Raw genomic sequence first — 12501 nt, forward strand, 5'->3', positions numbered from 1 at the left:
GGTCTTCGTTGCGCATGATTATTTTGTCAAAAACCCCATATGAGAAAATCAATTCAAGATGTTTTGTACTATAGTGTTCTTTGTAAACTAACAATTCTGGTTGATTGTTTAGGTAATTGCTGTAAGCATCAGTGACTCACTTCTTTTCCCGAAAGTGAAGAGGTTTACAATAGACGTTAACAAGCTCATGGCATGGAACCAGCTTCCAAATATTTGACTGGAAAAGAGCTGCAACCTAATAACCCCTCAGGAGGGAAACATTTGTGTCCTTTACAACTGGAACATTAAGTGTGTCATGACCTGGCCGTGATATTATAACGTAACATGAGATAACAGAGATACACCCAACTCTGGTGTATGTTCTCATAGTCTTGTGAGACAAATCGCTTACTCGTTTCATTCTCTTGATATTGGGAAAATTACTGTTTGTGAATGCAAACTGCCTTGAACTACTTTAGGTTGTAGTGGATTCTGGGGGGGGGGGCTGGGTTGCTTGGAGGGGAAGCTTGTGACCAGGACACAACTGTGTGAGTGAATCACGTTTACAGAGAGATAGATGTACTGTAGGCCAGTTCATTGACAAAGCTTCATTTGTTTATTCTCTCCGAAAAGCAAAGATGCTCAGCCTCTCTGTTTACAATCAATAAGCCCTAGAAATGGCGAACTTTAATTGTCCAGTCAGCCTAATTTAGATTTAGCGGCTTATGGTGACTATTTGTGAGCATCAAAGTTTATTTCAGTCATTATTTCACTATGATTTCATCTTTGACATGACCTTGCTCAGTCAATATTTAAGGGATTGTTCACCCAAAATGAATTACTCACTCTCTTGTTGTTCCAGACCTGTATAAATAGTTTTTGTTTGGTTGAACACGGAGAAAGATATTAGGACGAATGCTTGTAACCAAACAGTTCTTGGACGCCCCACTGACTACCATTGTCATTTTTCCTACTATGGTAGTCAAAAGAACTGTGTTTTTGGGTGGACTATCCCTTTAAAGATATCAAGATTGTATTTTTACAGGATGTTCTTTACATTATGTAGGATAACATTATGTCGAAAATAGTACATTTTCACACGCAGGGAGGCTCACATTTTTACACCGCAGTGGTTTCTAGGTAAAATAAAATAATAGTATTTTTTAAATGCTCTACGTAAGTCACAGTAGTGACGAATGACATTGAGAACACTTAACCTTTCTGAGCATCTGCTTCTACCGAACCACTGACGTGCATTTAGATAATATGAATTGCTCGGAGAATGTTCCAGGGCCTTTCAGGGACATCCGTGGGACAGCCTGGAATATTTTTAGAGACCAGTAATATGTTTGATATGTCCTACTGGTCATCCAGGACCAAGCCCACACGTTTTGAGTTTGACATGCAGCAAAGAATTCAGAGAGTTTAGCCACTAAGTGCTTGTTGGTCTAGGGGTGATGTGTATAGTCATGTGTGAGTCACAGTATAATAAGATTGCAAATTATTTCAGTTTGGTGTAGTTAGTGAAAATCTTGGATGGGTTGTGCGCTTTCTTTCGCCCATTTTTATTTCATATGCATTGGTCAATTTGACCCCCACTCATTAAGCTAAGCATTTCATCCCGTGGATTTTTTTCAGAATGTTTTCTTTAACACTTCAGCCTGTTCATTACAAATTTCGAGAAGCAAAAAAATCATGCTACATGTTGAATGATGAAGATTTTGTTTCTTCACTTACGTGTCTGATCAGCCTTGTTACTGAAGAATAACAATTGCTTCAATTCACAACCATAGATCAAAACAGATTGTGCTAAGCTGTTATAAAATGTAGAGATTGATGTACGTCCGTTGATGAAAGTCTCCTGCAGTTTCACTCAGCAATCTGTGCCTTTAGATGTCATGCTTGACATTTTCTTTTTAATTCGCATTCAGCTCAAACGTGTTGTCAGAGCAATTGAGTTCATTTCAGCCACTAATGTTCTATTCACAGTAATTGTTCGGAAGTGGAAAAATATAATTTCTCAAATTACCCGTCATCTAAGGTCATTTTTCAATGCCCTGACGAATTGTATATGGTGCTGGGTGATGAATAGGAGGCAGAGGGGCACATACAAATATTTTGCAGTATACTTTTAGAAGAAGTCTGGTTCTTGCACTGCCCGTGCCAGCGGTGGGTGAGTCACCTGCACCACAATGTGTTTTGGTTCGGGGAAGCAAAGGGGGAATTGAGCACAACAGGGGGTCTTCTGTTTGGGAAGACCCCAGTGTTCCTTCCCAACATCAACCAGCTAATCTGACTCAGTGCCAGGGCTAAAATTGGTCGTGCTTGTCTGGGCGATTTTTGTAAACGGACACTAGAAGGTGGGCGAAGGGGCTCTTTGGGGTGGCCGTGCCCACTCTGCGCCTCCCCTCTGCCACAACAGGTGCAGACGTGGAACCTGAACCCGATCGAATGACGGACTGTAAAAGAACTGCTCTGGGGAGTAAGCTCGGAGAGCCTGTTCACTCCAGAGGGCTGCTTTTGCCATTTTTCCTTTAGGCGAAATTGAAGACAGCTGCCAGGGAGCGCTGCACGCAGGAAAACATGTTCCCGGGTTGCATAACAGGAGAAAGCAGGTCCCTGATGGTGCACTGAGTTTTGCACTCCACTGAGCAATTGTGCAGCGCTCGCATGAGAGCTTGTTTGTTTTGGAATAGCTGCTGAGTGACTGTTTTCATCAGCGTTTGCGCATTGCCTGTCAGACGACACACACGCAACCCCCTTAAGCTCCCTCAGGGCATCCTAGGAGAATCACTCCTGGCGTTAGTCACACCGAGGTTGAAAGGTCAAATGGAGCACTAACACGAATTCCTGCTCCGTTCATGAAGGCCTGAAGTGAGATGTCAGAAATGTGTGACTGAGGCACTGCAGTGTGTTGAATAAGACTCGTTTAATTTGGATTTTATACACCCTTTAGCTTGGAAGGTGATGATTCATCTGTTGCACAATTAGCCTGAATGTTGTGGGATGCAAATTATGAAGTCGTTCATCGAGCATTGTGCCCAAGAATGCTTTTATTTGTTGAATGGGTATAAATATGTTGTCGAATATTTGTTGAGTGTTGAGTATATTCATTTTTGTTTTTGGGTAAATTATGTCTAGATGTCACAAGGTCTCAGTAAACACACATACATTCAGGAAATTTAGTGAAGGCTACCTGATTTTGAATATTTTTATTGGAAAAAGTTGTCCTACGTGTTGTAAATCTATGCAGTTTATTTATTATAAATTGTTTTTACATAACCTCTTACATTTATGCTATTTTATGAGTTTTTTTTTCAAGTGGCAAGTTTGTGACAACAAAGGTGGAAAGTGGGCTTTAAGGGACAGACCGCACACACGCATGTGCGTCTGGTTTATTATCTCCATCGGACAGTCCAAAGGCTTAATGCTTTTTATGCACTAAAATATACCAACCCCTAAACCTTAAGATCATAGAAAGGTTTTTGCATTTTTAGATTTTCAAAAAATTTCGTTCTGTACAATTTATAAACTTTTTTGCCCTGGGGACCTCAATTTTGGTCTCCACGGTGACAAGAGTCCCCATGAGTTGGTGTGCATTCAGGTTTAGGTCCCCACCGGGAAATAAATACAAAAGGACACACACAAACACACACAAAAGTTATTATTTATTCTATTTATATATTTCTTACTTCTTATCCGTTCTGTGTTATTCAAAACCTCTCCATAATTTTTCTTTCTTTGAATCACAAAAGAAGATATCTTGACAAGTGGGTTTGTGTCCATACAATGGAAGTCAATAGGGCCTGAAGTTGTTTGGTTACAAACATTCTTCAAAATATCTTCTTTTGTGTTCTGCAGAAGAAAGAAACTCCTATGGGTTTGAAATGACACAATATTTTTGCAAACTGTGCCTTTAATGAACAGGTGAATGTTTAATAAATATTCTTTATTCTTATGCTTTTAGTTTTAAGACTTTAAGATGTGTTTATACAGAACGAAATGTGTAAACTTTGTATAAAATGTCAACTAGCCCCAACTAGCCCCAGTTACCCATTCCGGTCTGTGGTCAAATTAGATTTGGGTAAATTACTGTTTGGTCATTATGGCTCTGATAAGTAGTTTATTTTTCTATTACATCGCCTTACGATCACTCTTTATTCACATTAGAATCATCACTTCCTGTACGGAGGAGTGCTATATACTGAAGTTATGTGATAGCTGTGATGCTTTGTGATACTTGGATGCTGCGGTGCTTTTGATGCATCAGTTCATCTTCAGGTTAATCACTTAGGGAATCTGCAAACTCCTCTGTAGCGATCGCATGTTAACATGCTCTAATTTTGTGATTCATGTGCTCTTGTTTATGAGCAGTTGGCAAGGCCGCATTCTCCCTCTCATGCGCTTGAGGGATCGGATGGAAAGTACCGTGCAGCGTTACAAATGAGACCCAGCGCTGATTTCTTTCTAATTTACTCCGCTCTAGTTATCCATTATTGCGTTATTTCCACTTTTATCTTTTACAACTCCAGTAGCTGCATTTGCAGCAGGCGTAAATGAATGACTGATAAAGTAAAAGAGGCTTGGAAAAAGTGTTTTCAGTGCCGTTCCCTGCTGATTCATCTGCTTTTTTTATTTGACGCTCTCTCAACGATTCTCACACTCGAGGATTGATGGTTCCTGAAGGCACAAGCTTCTGTTGTCATCAGAGCGTAGAAACAAAACATCCCTCATTTCCGTTCGGATCTTTTTTAATGCTTCAAACATTTTCATTTCGGCTTCAGAAATGCATAACAAAGAAAGCCAGCAGTGGTATGATGCGAGCACTTTGTTACTGAGAAATGTTCAATTATTCAGCATTAAAACAACCACTTTGATAAAGATATCAGAAGATGTCTCTCCTTGTACACCTTGATGGGAATACAATACTTACAGCATTGCTTAATATAAATTATTGATGTCGTAAAGATGTACTAGGGGAATTCAAGTTCTCAATTAACCTTGGGTCCGTTTCCCCATTTAAAGTTACTTGCAATTTCAGAATCTGTTCAGAATTTGTATTGTTCCTTTACAAGTTTTGCTACTTTTCTATAGTTGTGCACCATGTGAGAAGAGCAGGTTGCTGACATCTACAGAATGTCATTACCATCTGGCAATAAACCTTGTCCAGATACCTCTCGCTTGCTATGAGCTATGAGTTTTGTCCTCAAATGAAATGCCGACTTGAGATAAACTGCACAAAACGTCCTCGGGGAGCCTGACGATTGATTTTACTCACAAACATTGAAAAAGGCTGTTCATTTTATCTCATAATACATGATTAATTTGTGGGAATGGAGGTGGATGTTTCTCACATCAAAATTTGATGTAGCAATGATGATTTGTATAATATAATGACCAATAAATTATATATGACACATCATATAGGTTTGAGATGGTTAGACTAACCACAGACAAAAATTTGACAAAAAGGGTGCTTATCAAAGTAGTTGGGCAGTAGATTTGTCATTATCATCAAAGAGGGAAATCTTCCACGGGAAGCAGAAAACAAAATCAAATCCCAGCCAGGGGTTTGGTGAGGTAAGCAGAGTTCACTCTGGTGACGGGTGGATCTTTCATTTCCCCCGTGCCCCTCCTCTAATCGCAGCCCGCCACTGATTAGAGATGCGCTGGCAGCTTGGCAAATGTCCAGAGCGGCACCTCAGCCATTAAACTGTTCATTCAGCAGTAATGCCGGCTGAGATCTCATTCCCCTTCTATTGTCCCTGGGCCATAGAGCTGTCAGCCTGCTTATTTACTTAGGGCGATGCGAAGGAACAGCCAGACGTCCATTCAGATCCTGTTTTAAACTGTTATCTCCTCACTGACTGTTCCCAAACCATGAAAACTTTCTGATTGTCATTATGCGACTTTCTCATTTAATGTTGACTTGGTCCTGCTATCCATCAGATTATGGCTTTTTTATTTGCTTTCAGATAATAGCAAATCATTCACACTCTGCACATTGTCTAATATTAGTAATGGCTATGTGGACTACTCACCAAGGCTCTTTTTAGATCAAGGGCAGTCACATTCAGAGCAGTTAAATATTAATGAAACCTTACCTGGCTAGTTATCAAAAAGAAATCCACTATTATGTGGTATTGCTTTTAGAGGAAATGTGTATGTATACACTGTATGTGAACACTGTTACTGGATGAATAATTTATTTGATTTGGAAGTTAAGACAACAAACAATATGATGTTGATGAAACCTACCGTGTTTCCCCACATTAAACAGATGTTCTCATTTTGTAAACACACCTTATCTGGTTCTCAAAATTCTTCCTACCTCCCACTGCAAGGCAGTTTTGTAATAAATTGCAATTACACAGAATATCAGACCTTTGATACCTATCTTAATCAATTTAAGGGTCTACAAACACATTTTAATGTGGCGCCTCCTTTGTAGATTCTAAAAGTACCCCAACCAGAAGAGTTGTTTTCAGAGATACTTGTTCCAACAGTGAGCATGAACCCCAAAGGACCCAGTTCCGTTTTTTATTCCCTGGGTCTCTTCACAGGAGATGTCATGGGGATCTCACCTCCTAGCCGGCCAGATTATCAGTTAGACACAGAGGGTCTTTCTAGAGGTCAGCACTGGTCATATATATTTAGGTGTGTTAATTGGATTCTGTGGTAAGGGCAAAAGTTTGCTGGGTAGCTGTGTATGTTTAGCTTAGAGATGTGATTAACTGATACATCTTGGGATAACCGGAATGGTTATCACTGTGGATCTTTACAACTTGATGTCATCCCAGCGATTGAGTAAATGCTCTCCGGAATGCCGCTGCAGCTGTGGGGAATATGGCCATAACTCTCGAGCTGTTAGCCCCTCCAGGTGACCCTCAAAAGGGCTGTGTTGCTGTCAATCAAGACGCATGGAGCATAGGTAAATATATTAGCGTGAGAATTAATCTTGTGTTCTGCGAAGGATTGGCTAGAAGTGTTTGCTCAGCAGGTATTCTAATCTTCCTCTATTTGGGAATGTCGCAGTGCACTTCTGTACAATGTCATATTTTGTTCTGGCATGGTGAAAATATCCCTCGCGCAGACACCCGACAAGTCATGATCTGTAGGCTAATCATATCAGTATCTGGGCTAGCCGAGAGTGAACGGTGAAAGCGCATCTATAAAGGGATTTTGTAAGAATTAGCCTGGTAAGCTATTTTTAGCGCTGCGGGAGGAGTGGAAGGGGAGCTGCGGTGATACCTTGTTGTTATACACGCTCTTTGGACAATCCCCAGGTCAAAGGCACCGAAGCTGGATGGCAAATAAAGCATAGTCCTATAAGACTCTGTGTGTCATTGCACACAAACACTCATTCATACATATAAAAGCTGCCTCTAATCCCCCTCCCATACCCAAGTGGCCTGACCCTTTTATTTCTGGTCAAGTCCAGCTTTTGTGAATCAAAATCTCTTGTGTGAGTAGGCACAAAAACAGCAGAGCTGGGACTGCAAAAGTACTTCTTAGCGTTGGCTGTCGAATAACCCCTCTAGGGGCCCCAGTGCTATTTTTGTTCCTGGATATGCGTCACGACTGGGTATTTTCTCTGGTGACTAGCTTACATCAGTAGGTCTCCTAGTATACGCTCTATCAGCGAGAGCCTTCTGATTGATGGGAGTTTCGGCTGCCTGGCTAATGTTTTATTCCTAACCTCCTAGAATGGACAAGGGGAATTCGAGATCAGGGGAATGTTGTGGATGACCAAGGACCTTGAGAAGCCAGGTTGGTTCTCAAATCAGTATTTTTCGCTTCTCTTCTGTGTCTGTCAATGTGTCTAGTGTTGATAAGCGAGGTGATGTCCCTGTCTGTGTTAGCAAACTGACAGTGGGATAATATTACTGCGGGACAGGCAGTGCCGTGGCTCATTCGTGGCTGTCTGAGAGCAGCAGACTGGGCTGCAGTAGGCTGTCAGTGAGAGAGTCTCCGCTTGCTTTCCTCAACCAGATCGCATGCAGAGCTATTGCAGCCATCTCTGTCTGATAATACCACTAACACAGTGGTATCACCTTGAGTTTGTTAGGAATCTGCTTCCGGAGATTAAGAAAGAGATTCTCTCGTTCTTGTCTTAGATCATAGACATGCACTTGTTGTTATGCGTTACAGCTGTGGATGATTGGTAGACTTTCAGCGTCTGTCTGCAAAGCTTGTGCAGGAATGTCAGGTGGAGGGACACCCCTACCTCACACCCCAGGTTCACATGCTTCGTCTATCCATGCCACTGGGAATTATTACAACGCTTGTTTGCAGAATGCGTCTTCTCTATCTGCGGACATGCTTACCTCCCCCATGCAGCCGTCTGATTTATGAGCATGGAATAATTAATGTAAGGGGAAAGCTCTGACAATAAGACCAGGGAAACACCATGTAGACACCAGGCAGACGTCACAGGCACATATATCTCTCTGCATTAGAAGCCCTTGTTCTTAAAGAATACATCACCTATTTATCTCACAAAACCGATTATTTTTTATGCGTAGAATCCACAGTAATACACACCCGCCATCCAGAAATGCAGACAACAGGGGAACCCTGAGTTTACAGTGACCTTGAGATGAGTCTCTCGATGCAGGTCAGGAGAGCACACCCTCCTCTTCCTACTCCTCGTTTGTCCGCCCGCCCGTGCAGGGAGAACTGTTATACTCCCGTCTGATAGCAGAGGAGTTAACCGCCCTGCCAAGTGTGCTTAAGCATTTTCCATTCACAAATACTCTGACTTTAGAATCTCATTGCTCAGAGTTTTCTACCGCAGCGACATCTCTCTGGCGGATTCCGGGAAATGCCCTGCTCGGTGTGCTCAGAGGAATATCAATAGCTTCTTGTGAGGCTAGCTTCTCAGGTGGAGCGGCATCATGTCTGCAAAAATGTTCCATCGTTTAGACCGTCTTTGTGTTTACCTTTGGGTTTTGAGTAAAGCGTGTGAGCGGAGGGAAGCCTGATCGCCGTGGCAGATTCTTTCCTAAGGTGACGTGCTGGCCTGGTGGTGGAGGGAAAGCAATTACCTTTCCGAGCGGGAGCTCTGTCTGCTTGTGAGTACAAGAGTAATGTGATGTTCACTTGCCGCCACTGCACTCACGGGAGTATAGCAGACCCCTCTCCGCAACAATACAGACACTGATACCAACGCATTTTTACATTTCTGCCTTTGCAGCGGAGCAGGAAGTAATTGTGTCCAGGTTTGGGGCACTGCATTCGGTGTCGCGTGTTTTCTGCCGGGTTGTTTATGTTGTTTGTGTTTAGGGATGTCACACATTGATTCTATGTACCCAGAAGCTCTCAGAAGGGGGGTCTCCTATTTGGTGCTCGAATTTATCAAGTTTTTGAAATGACTGATCATTAAGATTCACAATTGGACTTTATTTAGGATCTGACCTTGTGATTGTTGTGTCCCATTTCTTTACATACTTTTGTACATTTTTGCGCTTCCTCTTTTAAGTGTTTTCTTTGAATTTCTTCACCGAAAGGCTTTTCAATTATTTTCACACATTAGTACACATGTTCCTTCTAATCATGACACATTATCATTGCTTTTCATGAAAGAAGCGGATGTTACTCACGGCTTTTTTACATGGCGATTAAATCCCACCACTCATTGGTTCAGCTGTAAGCAGTTGTATTTGAAGACATAACCCATCTGAAATTAATGAAGAGCTGTAGTAGTATTCCAGGAAGAGCCACCTGTGCACCTGAGAGGAATAATCCTCCATGACCTTGGGCCGGGATGCTCCACCCACTGCTGAAGAGGAGTGAAAGAGACAATCAGCACATCCGCCCAAATGTTTTCCTTGATTTCGCAAGTGTCTTTGCAGGGACACAGAGACTCCTTTTTCTCAAGTGCCATGTGTTGACAGATACTGATGAAACAGATACGCAATTGGTGCTCCTGAATGAATCTATGGGGACCATCAATGTTCACTTCTTGTTTATCAGCCATTCGTAATTTCATCACTTTGGAATTGTTAGGTTCACATTTTTGTCAAAATGTAGTTATTTGCATATTCTTATTCTCTGAAAATGTAACATTATTTTATGTTTTTTCTTTACATTTTGGGACTTTTAAAAACAAAACTACAAAGTCAAATGGAATGCAAAAACTTTGAAGCTTGTTTTTTCAAAACTGCTCAGAATGCAGATAGAACCTTATACTGTAATTCCAATGTAACAATTTGTTACATTTTCTCCATTTAATATCTTTTTATACATTTCTGTGATCCTGTACCAGAGAGAAGATATTTACCATTTTTACACAAACAAACACAATTCAATAATATTTTTTAACTGCCTCTGCAACAAAAAACAGCTGATTTTATGGTTTGTGTACTTACATGATTTTTTAAAACATGACATTGTTATGAATCATTCGTTGTACAGAAGCTTGGAGGCAGATGGCGTACTTTAAATTGCTGTTCTATTTTGACTAAAACCATGCGTGAGCAAAGCCGTCAGGTTGTTCATTTAGTTTGAACATCATTAAAATATGCTTCTGTCATTATGAACATTCAGGACAAATTCAGTCTGATCGAAACAACATGGCCAGGTTTTCGTCATGAAGACTTAGGGTTTCATTCAGAATTACTCTGTGCCCATTCAAATCTAAGCTGTGCTGCCCTGTGACGCAAATGTCACTGATCCGAGTGCCAGAAGAACGTTGAGGTGGCTAGAGGTTGGACAGACCCTGACTGTGTCCCCTCTCTGTGTCTATGGCCTAGGTTCCGACTGGGCTAAGCTCTACATACCTTCTGTTCGGTCCAGGCCAGTGCCAGAACGATAGCACACACAGAGACCTATATACCCAACCTGTGCCAAATGGGCAAACACTGCGTGACTCACAGTTCGGTACGAGTGCGAGAAGGTGGAAAAGCCAGGATCTGAGGGTGAGATTCCAATAATGCTGATATTCACTGACTTTAAGGATTGTATATGTTTTTGACGGATAGTTTTTCCATTATATTTGTAAATTTTTTTAATGCGCTATATTTTTACTGTGCATTCCCCTGGAATCGAACCCATAACCTTGTGATAGCTATTGTAATGCTCTACCACATGGTCTTCAAAACAATACAGAAAAGCAGCTGAGTGAGTGGTGAGTTTTGACAAACTGACCTCATGCCTGTTTTGAGCGCGTACCATGTCGTCAATAAATTCTGCCAGCCAGCAGCGTTTTTGTGTTCATGTGCATGTGTGTGTGCAGGCACAGCTGCGGCCAGGCCCAGTGTGTGGGCTCAAGTCAGGAAGTGGGCAGGCTGGCATGTGGCCCTTTGCCACTTGGGCCCCAGGGTTCCTATCACAGATGGCCCACTGACATTAGCCCGGGCCTGGGGTCAGCTAAGACATCAAACAGAGAGCAAGAGAGAGATTCATGACATTCTCAGGCGAAAGGAGGAAAAGACAACAGCGAGATACTCTTAAATGAGAGCAGTACCAAGGTGCTTGGCCGGCGTTGCAGGGTTGGCAAATTTAAACCAGATTTTGCAAAATAGAAGTATAAAAGGAGCGATCGAAAGAGTAGGAGGAACCTTATGTGGAGGTGATAGGGATGTATGAGAACAGCCAGGAAAATGGTGGGTTTTATTCCATGGCGTAACACTTGAATCGCAGGTGAGACCACCTGTCTCCGCTGGCCTGAATCGAGCGCATTCCTGGCAGCTTTTATGCCGGAAAATCTGTTTGCGGCGATAGAGATTCACATAAAAACAATTTACGATCCAGATCTATCCCATGTACAGATTCTGAGGTTTAGTAACGTATATTTATAGACTTTTATTGCGGGCATAAATTAATCCGAAGACCTCATCTGAACTAACCCTCACATCGTGGCTTAATCTGTTATTGTTTTGACCAAATTAATTGCCTTTCTTTAAAGTCATGCAGTCTCATCACTTTTTATTCCAAACAACAGAGATTTTTGAGCCCCCTTGATCTTACTCGGACTCCCTGCGCTCTCCGATCATCTGCGGGTTTCATTATTGATGTGAAAAAAAATCTGGCTTTACAAGCGGAGCTGGGAGACTGCACCCTATTAAACATCTCATCCAGCATCTGAATCACTCAATGCGGGTCGCAAGATTTTATAGGCAATACAGGACTTGTAATTCCGGCTATTTACATTTTGTTTTAGGGGGGGTGACGGTTTAGATAGTTTAAAAACCTGTTAAGTGATAGTTCACCCAAATACATCATCATTTACTCACCCTCTTGTCATTTCAAACCTGTAATGATCTTTGTTCCCCAGTACACAAAAGAAGATATTTCGAAAAATTTTGTTAACTGGCCCCCAGCACTGTTTGGTTACCAACTTTCAACCATCATACCATAGAGGCTTTTGTTAATATATAATCGTTTTAGATTAATGAAAAAGCGAGAGGTTACTCTAATGGAGCTCACCTAAATCTTAAACCATACAAGAGAAGCACAGCTGACGTCTATTCAGCCCACTGATGCTCTGACGCTCTGACAGCGAGGCAAGGTGAGGGCTCA

General features: G+C 41.7%; 1 protein-coding gene across 5 annotated transcripts in view; it reads left to right on the forward strand.

Moving 5' to 3' along the window:
* hivep2a (HIVEP zinc finger 2a) overlaps positions 1 to 12501 on the forward strand; it is a 64954-nt gene that overhangs the window by 17499 nt on the left and 34954 nt on the right. Inside the window, exon 1 of one of the 5 annotated variants that reach the window (XM_079475442.1) lies at positions 7554 to 7749. The exons of the other annotated variants lie outside the window; for them this stretch is intronic. The gene's annotated coding sequence lies outside the window, so the exon portion shown is untranslated. Of the gene's footprint in view, positions 1 to 7553; positions 7750 to 12501 lie in introns of those variants that run through there. 5 annotated transcript variants of the gene reach the window in all.

This window comes from Barbatula barbatula (assembly GCF_947034865.1).
Source record: "Barbatula barbatula genome assembly, chromosome: 15".
Taxonomy (NCBI): Eukaryota; Metazoa; Chordata; class Actinopteri; order Cypriniformes; family Nemacheilidae; genus Barbatula; species Barbatula barbatula.